Genomic DNA, 12,877 nt, shown 5'->3' on the forward strand with positions numbered 1-12,877 from the left:
GTGGGCAGGGGTCAATGCATCAGGCACTTTGATGCAAGATATTTTAGATGTTTCCAGTAAACATTGGAGAAATATTGAAGAATCCTGGGTAGGTGAGTGACATTTTCAAAGTTTTAAATGGAGAGAAGGCAACAATAAGATGATGAATCAAAGAGAGGCCTGAACAGACATTAGGAAAACTATTCTAATAGACCAGCCAAGAGATAAGCCACAAGACATACTAAAGACAAAGAAATGGCAGATTTGCAAGATGTTGTATACATTGAATTGGTAATTTAGGGACTGATAAAATAGGAAGGTGGGCTTCCCTGGTGACTCAGAATGTAAATAATCTGTCTGGGTTTGATCCCTGGGTCAGAAAGATCCCCTGGAGAAGGGAATGGCAACCCATCCTTGTATTCTTGTCTGGAGAATCCCATGAACAGAGGAGCCTGGTGGGCTATAGTTCATGGGGTCTCAAAGAATAGAAAACTGGGCAACTAAACACACACACACACACACACACACACACATAATTGGAGGCTAAGAGATGATTCTTTTATTTCTAAAATATATATATATATTTTTAATGAATCTTCCTAGATAATCTTAGCCTACATTGTTAGTTTCTTATTTTGAAAATCTAGTTACTTGTTTTTATTTTTCTTTCTTTCTTTAAAAAAAAAATTTAAACTAATTTTGGCTATTTTGTTTGTATTGTTTCATTTATCCTGTACCCTTGCTCTCTGCTAGGGAATCACCACATTCCAAGCAGGGCTTGGATGTTCCATGTGGTGCTAGAAGAAGAAATGTGGTTTACTTCTCAGAACAAGCCACAGCCTTCATATAACATGAGCAAGAAGTTAATACTTGTGCTAAGGACTGGAATTTGGGGATTGTATGTTACTGAAGCAAAAATTGACTTATTCAGGGACTATATGGCCCTTAGGAGCACAGGTATGTTTTCTGCTCCTAGACATCTTTTTTTTGTGTGTGTGTGTGACATCTTAAAGGGCATAGTTAGTTTGGAAGGTAGATGATTTTTAAGAGTGTCCTCTTTGGAATGCGAACCAAAGATCTTGCACTTCTTTTCTTTTTCTAGAAGACTAATTTTGAATAATTATCTGTTAGTATAATTACTTTTCCTATTGAATTTCCCTTTGAATTTCCATCTAATTACTTTAGAATTTTTTTCCTTATATTCTATATCATTATGTCCTCTTCTTAGGGATCTGGATGTTTCTGATTCACTATAATTTTGAGAGCATACTTTTGAGTATAAAACAATGCAAGATATTAGTAGTAATGACATGATGATAAATTATCAGTGCTGTAGGCCATGTACATTATGGAAACAACACAACCACAATCTCTCCCTTCTTCCTTCATTATGCAATATGGGCTTTGGTGGTGGTAAAAACATTGAAGACCATATTTTAATGTTTTCAAACTAGAAGAAAAAAATTGTCATAAAACTCTGTGAAGTGTCAAATTAGACTGGTCCCTTCTGCTATGATGTGATCTCTAAAGCTTAACTTGGATCCCCTAAAGAAGGAATTGTAGCTTTAATAATAAGAGAACACTGAATGAGTGAAAGTTGCTCAGTCGGATTCAACTCTTTGTGACCCTGTGGACTGTAGCCCACCAGGGTCTTCTGTCCATGGAATTCTCCAGGCAAGAACACTGGAGTCGGTTGCCATTCCCTTCTCCAGGCGATCTTCCTGGCCCAGAGATTGAATCCAAGTCTTATCTGAGCTATCAGGGAAGCCGAGTATGCTAGACCCATAAAAATATCGCTTACACACTTCCTGAAGTAAGATTATATTTATTTCAATAAAAATACTAGTTTTATCCCTACTAGTAATAGTTGCTATTTTTTAACATACCAGGCACTGTGGATTTACATACACTGATTCACTCAAGCTTCACAACCTTCTAATAATGAGCATGATCATTTTGATTTTATAGACAAAGAAACTGAAGTTGAAAGAGATTAAGCAATAAGTGTATTAGTTCTACAACCAGGCTTTGAACCTAGATATGTCCCTGCTCTTACACACAATTGCATCCAACTCAGGCTTCAAGGTATAGAACAGTTTGCATAATAATTCTAGAAAATATTATAGCATGATCTACCCTTATTACATCACTTAATTTTTATACCTAATCTTTTTTCCTCCTTGAGCTAACATCTGGGTCATTAAAAAAAAAAAAGAAAGAAAATTCATAGCTTAAGGTGTGCATCTCCTGTGGTGACAGATACCAGCAGCACATGTAGACTGAAAGTCACTGCTTCACTGGATTTCCAGATTCATTATGTGTGGACTTATTTATGTGGTATTACACTTTCCCAATGAGTTTTTTCCTGTAACTGAGAACATTGTGTGCATGAGAATGAAATCATTCTCATTATTTAATTTGTAAGGCATTTCTTTATTAAAAGAAGACAGTTAATATAACCACTGAAGCCCAAATTTCATTGATTAAAGAGACAACAATGTCACAGGACAGAATATGGAGCCAGTGTCAATTTCATGACCACAAGAAAGAGTGCGTATTCAGCTATTGAAATGCATACATACAAACATATACACATAAATAAAATATACGCATATATAAACATATACACATAAATAACAACTGAAATTCACTTTTCATTTTACATGCTTTTATCCCACATGTGAAATAACAAGCATGGAATCTATTTTAAATAACTTTAATATACAATATTTAAATTTTAATTTGTGCATTAAATGCTTAAAAAATCTAGAAATATTACCTTAATCATTGTCCATCAGTTTTTAAAAGTTATTATTCATTTATTTATTGGTTGCACTGGGTCTTAGTTATGGCATACAAGATTTTGATCTTCACTGTGGTGTACAATGTCTTTTAGTTGAGGAATGTGGGACTAAAAAAAATTATATTTATGTACTTATTTTTGGCTGCACTGGGTCTTCGTGGCTACATGCAGTCTTTTTCTAATTGCTGGAACAGAGGCTACACTCTTGCCACTGTGCACGGGGTTTCTCATTGCAGTGTTTTCTCTTGTCACGGAGCACAGGCCATAGGCTCATAGGTTTCAGTAGTTGTGGAGCAACTACTGCTCCACAGCGTGTGGGATCTTCCCGAACCAGAGATTGAACCTGTGTCCCCTGCATTAGCAGGTGGATTCTTAACCACTGGACTACCAGGGAAGTCCTCATTGTCCATCTTATAATTACTACAGGTTTTGTAATTCCTAAGATGTCACAATTGTTAATAGAAGGAAGTCAAACTACGTATTAGGTCAAATTTTAAGCTCCTTATCTTCTGTGTATTTGTATCAGGATTCCTTTTATATATACAGAAAATTTATGAGGACAGAGACTTTTAGTGTAGCCAGAGGATGTGGAGCTAGGCTGCACAAGAAATGAAAAATTTTTTTTTGTTTGTTTTATTTTTGCATTGCTAAATTTTGAAATCTTCTAGTCTCTCATTCTGTTGAACAGCATATGTGTAAACAATTTCTCAAGTTTTATGTAATAATATGGCTACTATGTTTAATTCCAAAACTATAAAATTTAGGAAAAACCCAGATGCCTTCTATTTGGGGGAAGGGCAATTTGGTTAACATCTCTCTCCTTTCATGCATTCATGAGTTCCTACAGATTTTGAATAGCCTAACTTACAACTGTTCTAAAAGACAAGTTCAGCAACATTCCCCTGAAACTGAAGGCTTGCTGTATTTTCTGCACCATTGAATTCTCAAAACTATTCCATTCCATAAAAATACAAAGCAAATTTTAAAAGTCTATGCCTACTTTCCTTTCAAGCTACTACTTCTTTGTTATTCTCTTTGAGCTTGTTTTCCTGCAAAGTTGAGATAAGAGGGAGATAAGACTTCGAATGAAATGGAGTAAAAAAGAAAAAAGGAAGGGAGAAGAGACTGAGGAAGGAGAGGAAGAGGAACAAGAGAAGAAAGGAAATCTATAGAAAAAAAGAAAGAAAGAAGTTTTATAAGTACTCAGTTTTTAAGTTTTGCAAATCTAAATATTTTGTGTCTTGCTATTGACAGATTTTACAATGCCTGTTTGCCAAAGGAAGCATAGATCATGTGCACACAGCTTGTTTTTTTTTCTTGGCAACATGACATGACTGGGGGAAAAAAATGGTTTTCAATAAATATAAAATAAAAAGTCTGAGTTATTAGAAAACACTATGCCACTATTTAATTGGCAGTTTTCTCTTTCTGAATTATACATAAATTAATGTTACATCTTATTTTTAAAATAATTATATGCATTTAATTTTACTGGACCTTAATTTTAACAAGAGTAAGGTAGAGAGGGAAGAGATGGCAGAGGAGTAGGTGGATGTGGAGTACATCTCTTTCCATGGATACATCAAGAATACACCTTCAGATACAAAGGTGCATGCAGAACACCAGCTGAGGGTGAACAGGGGTACCTGACCAGCTGAAAAGAATGTATAGAACCACGCAAAACTCCATAGGACAAAGGAACTGGGCCAGGGGCGGGGGGGTGGGGAAGGGTGGGGGAGACAGGAGTGTTACTAGGAATGGATCTGCCCTCAGCGGGTGGGAGAACTGAAGCAGGGTCAAATCCCCACATCAGAGCAATTGTCTGAGTCAGAGGAGAAATATTTGAGGCTGAAAGTGAAACAGCTGATCTGTGGCAGCCTAAATGGAATGGATCAGACAGTCTTTGCCACAGCTATACAGACCCCAAACATGGATGCAGGTCGCCCGGAAAGCACAGCATCTGTGAGCTGGAGTTTAGGGATTGTGGGGCAATGCCAGGGTGAGGGCTGCTGTTGACTGCAAAGAGACGGATTGAGGGTATGTGAAGGAGGAGATTGTGGTGGGAAATGCCTGTGGAGGAAAGTCAGGCAGCCATGGAAGCAAGGTGATACTGATGAGTCACCTGTAGGGGGTGGAGCCATCACCATAGCCTCTCTCTCCCCACATGCCAACATCAGCAGTTGAACAATAGAGAGACTAGCCCATCAACTGCCTGATGCACTGAACTACAGAGTAGGATCCCACCTAGGGTGCTCTTTAAGTGCCTGATGCCCTATTTACACAGTAGGACCCCAGCCAGGGGGGATCCTCTATGTGCCTGACATGCTGAACAACAGAGAAGGACCTCAGTCAAGGGAGCCCTCTAATTAAGTGCCTGAATGGGTGAATGCCAGGGTCCAGCCCCGGCTGATCCCGGGTATTCGAAGGGGAGACGGCTTAGGCGACTATTTAAATATCCATCAAAGATATAAAGAGTAATAGAATGAGGATAGCTCAGTAGGAAAATTCAGTGGAGAAAAGAGGCTGAGTAGCTTGGTTTATGCGGGAGACCAATAAAACTTCAAGACAAGAAGCTTGCACCACTTACGTAGGCCGCAGGTGTCCTTCCGTTCTCCCGAAGGAGAGGAGACACTGAGGCCTCCCCGGTCGGATCTTAGAAGCCCAGGCATAATTAGTAAGCATGGCGAGTTCCGCACTCCAGATGGAGACTCAGCCAGAGTGAGAGAGAGAGACATGGGGAGACCAGTCTTTCGAGGAACTGATCCCAATTCTTTATTTTCCAGAGTCTGTTTTCATACACTGAGATGTTATACAAAAGTCACGTGGGGAAAGCAGTCCTGACTTTTATTAAAGTCAGGTGCTTCACACAAATGTATACAGAGGTCTTAGGGGTGTTACATCATCTTCTGGCCAGGGGGCCTGCTGACAATTTATGACCCTCTCCTTGTGACAGTGGTCAGTCAACCAGAGCACTTTTTTCTCCAAGGGTGATTATTCTTAAAACAGATGACACCTAAATAAAGTTACATTCCTATAAGGTGAGGGTGTAGTGGGTTTTAGTTAAGGAAAGAACTTACTTAGCCTAAGGTCTAACGTGATTAATATCAAAGGTTAATACTTATTTCTTCTATATATTCATTAATGTGTGTAAGGGCAGGGGATGTGGAGACTTAGCAACAAACATTGGCTCAACAAATGAAAAACCCTTCACCAATACAATTTCTAATCAGCCCATTATACTTATACTAATAGTTTTCTAACTTTTCTAAGGAACCTGTTTTTAGAAGGTTTAAAGCATCTCATGCCTCTCATGGTTGGGAGGCTGTGAGCAATCACATGTGGCCGGACAAGCCCATCAGGCAGGCTAGAGAACCTTCAGAGGAATTTGTAGGTTGAAACACTCCTATCACGCCCAGGAATTATTATTAACTGGAGCTCTAAGTTAACTCCTTCTCCGAAAGAGGTGGTGGGGGACAGCCCCCCGTAAAGTCAGAGGTGTAGGGGAGAGCACAAAGTAGTAAAGTAGGCAGGCTCTGGTTATGGGGGTAGATGCTTGAGGATTTTCAGGGGGACTCCTGAGGCTCGATCCCGCCTTTGAGGATGTTGAACCTCCTTCCTCATGACCTTTGCCACGGGCGGAGTACCTCACTCTGGCCCCCAACAGGTGAAGCTTCAGAGAAAGACTGGTGAAAAGGCCTTTTGATTGCCAGCTTCAAGAGGCTTGGAAGAAAAAAAAACTCTGATAGGGCCATAACTCATGCGGTGGAGGCAGTCCATGTTCCTGCACACTTGGTGCCACCAGGGTCCCTGCAAGCCAAGCAGCTGCACCACACTCACGCTCAACTCTCACTGAGATAGAGCTGCTACAGGCAAAAAAAAGAAAAAAGCCTTTTGTCTATGTGTGGAGGGTTGCTTCTGTTGTGTCCAACTATTTGCAGCTCTGTAGACTGTGGCCTGCCAGGCTTCTCTGTCAGGGGGGTTCTCCAGGCAAGAATACTGGAGCATATTGGCCAAGACTAGTTGCTATACCCTTCTAAGGCACCATATTTCCTGCTGCCCTAGCTGCCAACTCCCCTGATTACCTGGTGCTACCAGAACCTCTGTGACCCATGCAGCTGCACCACCTCTACACCAGGCCCTTTAGCAAACCCAAGTACTCTAGGCCAGACTCAGAAGCAAAGCCCAGTGAACAACCCACATGCACAGGTGGAAATAAAACCACAATTGAAACCCAGGGGCAGTGTGGGTAAGGAAGAAGACCCAAAACCTTTCCACAGGGTGTACAAGCTGCAGATTAGATCCACAAGATCAACTAGGCAGACTCTGTATCTATAGAATATATAAAAGAACACTGAGAGCTCCCACAAAAGAAAACGCACTAGTGCTGATAGCTGTGGACATTGGAGGCAAGAACACACAGGAGTAGGACCAGATTAGAATCTGAACTGCCCCCAAAGCAGGTCCAGAAATCAACACAGGGTTGGAGGTCATCCTAGGGAAGTGAGGTGGGCTGTGACTCTCAGCAAGGGAAAGGACTCTGACAGCAGTGACTCAAGAAAAGCATTTATTATTCTTATGTTTTGACTTGTTCTTTAGATTCTTTTGCATTCTTTTTTCACTTTTTTGAACCTCCCCCCACCCCCGTGTTGTAGTTGTCAATTTTATTGGCACTATGAAATTTAATTAAGCTTTTGAGCTTTTTTTCCTCAGTCACACTCTTTATTGTTGTTATAAACCTCTGCCTCTATTTTGGTTTTGCAGTTATGTGTTTTCCATTTTCCTTTATCCCCCCCCCCTTTTCCCTTTTTAAAATTTTAACTTCTAAATTTTTAAGCCTATTGTTATTTTTTCTATATTTAATTATCTGTTTGCTTTTCCTACTCTTCTTCCCCCTTGCAGTTAATCTTTAATGTATATAAATCTTATTTAGCTACCTCTATTTAACTTTGCATATCTATTCTTTCTTTCCTCTCAACTTATTTGTTAGCTTTGTTTTCATTGCTTTATTCCCCAATTGACACCTTGTTTTAGTTTTATTTTCCAGTTTGTGCTTTAGTTAATTTTGTTCTTAACTGGTAGATACAATTTTTGGTTTCCTTTGTTCTCTGGGTCAGTCTATTGTATTTTATTTTTGTTGGATTGTTTCGATTTTGTTTATGGGTATATATGTATATGTGTACAATTCAGTCACATATTTTATTATTGTTATAAACCTCTGCCTCTCTGTTGGCCTTTTGCAGTTTTGTGGAGTTTTCCTTTTTTTCTCTCTCTGTTTTTCTTTCTTCTTTTTTTTTTCTCTCTTTTTTATAATTTTAGGTTTTTAAAATCTATTATTTTTTTCTATATTTGTTTGCCTTTGCCTCTGTTCTTTTCCCCTTGCAGCTAATTTTTAGAATATATACATCTTCTTCATCTACCTCTATTTAGCTTTTCATATCTATTCTTTTCTCTTCTCTTTATTTCCTTTCCTGTTAGTATATTTGTTAGTTTTGTTTTCATTGCTTTATTTCCCACTCGGCACCTTGCTTTAGTTTTGTTTTCCAGTTTGTGCTTTAATTAGTCTTGTTCTAACTGGTAAATATAATTTTTGATTTCCCAGGGCAATCTACTGTACTTTATTTTTGTTGGACTGTTTTGAGTTTGCTTATGGGTGTATATGTATATGTGTATATTCCATTATTTTAATTATTATTTGCCTGATTTTGTAACTGCCATTTGTCTGGGGTTCCTCTTTGGTTTCTCATTCTGGAGTATTTGTTTTAATCTCACTTAATGCCATAACAACTCACTTGTAGAATCTTTCTTCCTGACCAGAGATCAAGCCCTGAGCCTTTGGAGTGGGGGCACTGACTCCAAGATCATAAACTACCAGATAACTAACCCTAGGGAGTATCAAATAGTGAGAACTCACACAAAGGAAACCATTCGAATACAGGATCCAGCATCACCCAACCACCAGTAGCACCCTGTGCAGGATGCCTCAACTAAATAACAAACAAAAGAAAAATACAAACCCAATCATCAGCAGACAGGATTACTACCTCACTCAGCCTTGCCCATCAGGGGAAAAACATACAAACAAACAAGCAAACAAAACTCAGCACAAATCTCACCCTATACGAAGATAACACAAACCACTGGACCAACATTAGGGGGACAGAAACCAAAAGGAAGAAATAATTCAAAGAGGGAAGCTTATAGCAATACAATCTTACCTCAAGAAACAATAAAAATCTCAAATAAACAACCTAACTTTATACTTAAAACAACTAGAGAAAGAAGAACAAAGAAAAGTTAAAGTGAGTAGAAGGAATGAAATCATAATGATCAGAGCAGAAATAAATGAAATCGAGACAAAACAATTGCAAATATCAGTTCAGTTCAGTTCAGTTCAGTTGCTCAGTCGTGTCCAACTCTTTGTGACCCCATGAATCGCAGCACAGCAGGCCTCCCTGTCCATCAACAACCTGGAGTTTAATTAAATCCATGTCCATTGAGTCGGTGCTGCTATCCAGCCATCTTATCCTCTGTCGTCCCCTTTTCCTCCTGCCCCCAATCCTTCCTAGCATCACGGTCTTTTCCAATAAGACAACTCTTCTCATGAGGTAGCCAAAATATTGGAGTTTCAGCTTCAGCATCAGTCATTCCAATGAACACCCAGGATTGATCTCCTTTAGGATGGACTGGTTGGATTTCTTTGCAGTCCAAGGGATTCTCAAGAGTCTTCTCCAACATCACAGTTCAAAAGCACTGATTCTTCGGTGCTCAGCTTTCTTCACAGTCCAACTCTCACATCCATACATGACCACTGGAAAAACCATAGCCTTGACTAGACGAACCTTTGTTGGCAAAGTAATGCCTCTGCTTTTCAATATTCTATCTAGGTTGGTCATAACTTTCCTTCCAAAGAGTAAGCATCTTTTAATTTCATGGCTGCAGTCACCATCTGCAGTGACTTTGGAGTCCAAAAAATTAAAGTCTGACACTGTTTCCACTCTTTCCCCATCTATTTCCCATGAAGTGATGGGACCAGATGCCATGATCTTCGTTTTCTGAATTTTGACCTTTAAGCCAACTTTTTCACTCTCCTCTTTCACTTTCATCAAGAGGCTTTTTAGATCCTCTTCACTTTCTGCCATAAGGGTGGTGTCATCTGCATATCTCAGGTTATTGATATTTCTCCCAGCAATCTTTTTTTTTTAATTTTATTTTATTTTTAAACTTTACAATATTGTATTAGTTTTGCCAGATATCGAAATGAATCCACCACAGGTATACCCGCGTTCCCAAAAATATGGAACGCTTCACGAATTTGCGTGTCATCCTTGCGCAGGAGCCATGCTAATCTTCTCTGTATCGTTCCAATTTTAGTGTATGTGCTGCCGAAGCGAGCACATCTCCCGGCAATCTTGATTCCAGCTTGTACTTCTTCCAGCCCAGCATTTCTCATGATGTACTCTGCATATAAGTTAAATAAGCAGGGTGACAATATACAGCCTTGAGGTACTCCTTTTCCTATTTGGAACAAGTCTGTTGTTCCATGTCCAGTTCTAACTGTTGCTTCCTGATCTGCATATAGGTTTCTCAAGAGGCAGGTCAGCTGGTCTGGTATACCCATCTCTTTCAAAATTTTCCACAGTTTATTGTGATCCACACAGTCAAAGGCTTTGGCATAGTCCATAAAGCAGAAATAGATGTTTTTCTGGAACTCTCTTGCTTTTTCCATGATACAGTGGATGTTGACAATTTGAGCTCTGGTTCCTCTGCCTTTTCTAAAACCAGCTTGAACATCTGGAAGTTCACGGTTAACGTATTGCTGAAGCTTGACTTGGAGAATTTTCAACATTACTTTACTAGTGTGTGAGATGAGTGCAATTGTGCGGTAGTTTGAGCATTCTTTGGCATTATCTTTCTTTGGGATAAGAATGAAAACTGACCTTTTCCAGTCCTGTGGCCACTGCTGAGTTTTCCAAATTTGTTGGCATGTTAAGTGCAGCACTTTCACAGCATCATCTTTCAGAATTTGAAATAGCTCTACTGGAATTCCATCACCTCCACTAGCTTTGTTCGTAGTGATGCTTTCTAAGGCCCACTTGACTTCATATTCCAGGATGTCTGGCTCTAGGTCAGTGATCACACCATCACTATTATTTGGGTCGTGAAGATCTTTTTTGTACAGTTCTTTTGTATATTCTTGCCACCTCTTCTTAATATCTTCTCCATCCATTAGGTCCATACCATTTCTGTCCTTTATCAAGCCCATCTTTGCATGAAATGTTCTCTTGGTATCTCTAATTTTCTTGAAGAGATCTCTAGTCTTTCCCATTCTGTTGTTTTCCTCTAATTCTTTGCAGTGATCTCTGAGGAAGGCTTTCTTATTTCTCCTTGCTATTCTTTTGAATTCTGCATTCAAATGGGAATATCTTTCCTTTTGTCCTTTACTTTTCGCTTCTCTTCTTTTCACAGCTGTTTATAAGCCCTCCTCAGACAGCCATTTTGGTTTTTTGCATTTCTTTTCCATGAGGATGGTCTTGATCCCTGTCTCCTCTACAATGTCATGAACGTCCGTCCATAGTTCATCAGGCACTCTATCAGATCTAGTCCCTTAAATCTATTTCTCACTTCCACTGTATAATCATAAGGGATTTAATATAGGTCATACCTGAATAGTCTAGTGGTTTTCCCTATTTTCTTCAGTTTAAGTCTGAATTTGGCAATAAGGAGTTCATGATCTGAGCCACAGTCAGCTTCTGGTCTTGTTTTTGCTGACTGTATAGAGCTTCTCCATCTTTGGCTGCAAAGAATATAATCAATCTGATTTCGGTGTTGACCATCTGGTGATGTCCATGTATAGAGTCTTCTCTTGTGTTGTTGGAAGAGGGTGTTTGCGATGACCAGTGTGTTCTCTTGGCAAAACTCTATTAGCCTTTGTCCTGCTTCATTCCATACTCTAGTGCCAAATTTGCCTGTTAAGGCAATGGCACCCCACTCTAGTACTCTTGCCTGGCAAATCCCATGAATGGAGGAGCCTGGTAGGCTGCAGTCCATGGGGTCACTAAGAGTCGGGCACGACTGAGCAACTTCACTTTCACTTTTCACTGTCATGCATTGGAGAAGGAAATGGCAACCCGGTCCAGTGTTCTTGCCTGGAGACTCCCAGGGTCTGTGGAGCCTGGTGGGCTGCCATCTATGGGGTCGCAGAGATTCGGACCAACTGAAGAGACTTAGCAGCAGCCAGGCGTTTCTTGACTTCCTACTTTTGCATTACAGTCCCCTATAATGAAAAGGACATCTTTTTTTGGTGTTAGTTCTAAAAGGTCTTGTAGTTCTTCAAAGAACCATTCAACTTCAGCTTCTTCAGCATCACTCTGGTTGGGGCATAGGCTTGGATTACCATGATATTGAATGGTTTACCTTGGAAATGAACAGAGATCATCCTGTCATTTTTAAGATTGCATCCAAGTACAAAGCTGGTTCTTTGAAAAGATAAATAAGATTGATAAAACTTTACCCAATTTCATCAAGAAAAAAAGGGAGAGGACTCAAATCAGTAAAATTAGAAATGAAAAAGGAGAAGTTACAACTGACTCCACAGAAATATCAAGAATCATGAGACTACTATGAGCAACTCTATGTCAATAAAATGGACAACCTGGAAGAAATGGACAAATTCTTCAAAATATACAGTCTCTGTAGACTGAACCCGAAGAAATAGAAAATATGAATGGACCAATCACAAGCAGTGAAACTGAAACTATGATTAAAAACATCCCAACCAACTAAAGTCTAGGACCTGATGGCTTCAGAGGCGAATTTTATCAAGTATTTAGAGAAGAGTTAACACCTGCCCATCTGAAACTGTTCCACAGAGGAAGAAAAACGTCCAAACTCATTTTATGAGGCCATCATCACTCTGGTATCAAAACTAGACTAAGATACCACGAAAAAGATGATTACAGGCCAATAACACTGATGAACATAGAAGTAAAAATCCCCAACAAAATATTAGCAATCTGTATCCAACAACACATTAAAAAGATCATAACCATGATCAAGTGGAATTCATCCCAAGGAATGTAAGGATTTTTCAACATC

At 39.4% G+C, this 12,877-nt stretch overlaps 1 non-coding gene across 1 annotated transcript; it reads right to left on the minus strand.

The window, feature by feature from the left end:
- Positions 1–10,070: 10,070 nt before the first annotated feature.
- On the minus strand, positions 10,071–10,177 carry LOC112446522 (U6 spliceosomal RNA). Its single transcript, XR_003034527.1, has one exon. It is a non-coding gene; the product is annotated as a U6 spliceosomal RNA (small nuclear RNA).
- Between the last annotated feature and the right edge of the window lie 2,700 nt (positions 10,178–12,877).

The sequence above is a fragment of the Bos taurus genome, chromosome 4 (genome assembly GCF_002263795.3).
Source record: "Bos taurus isolate L1 Dominette 01449 registration number 42190680 breed Hereford chromosome 4, ARS-UCD2.0, whole genome shotgun sequence".
NCBI lineage: Eukaryota > Metazoa > Chordata > Mammalia > Artiodactyla > Bovidae > Bos > Bos taurus.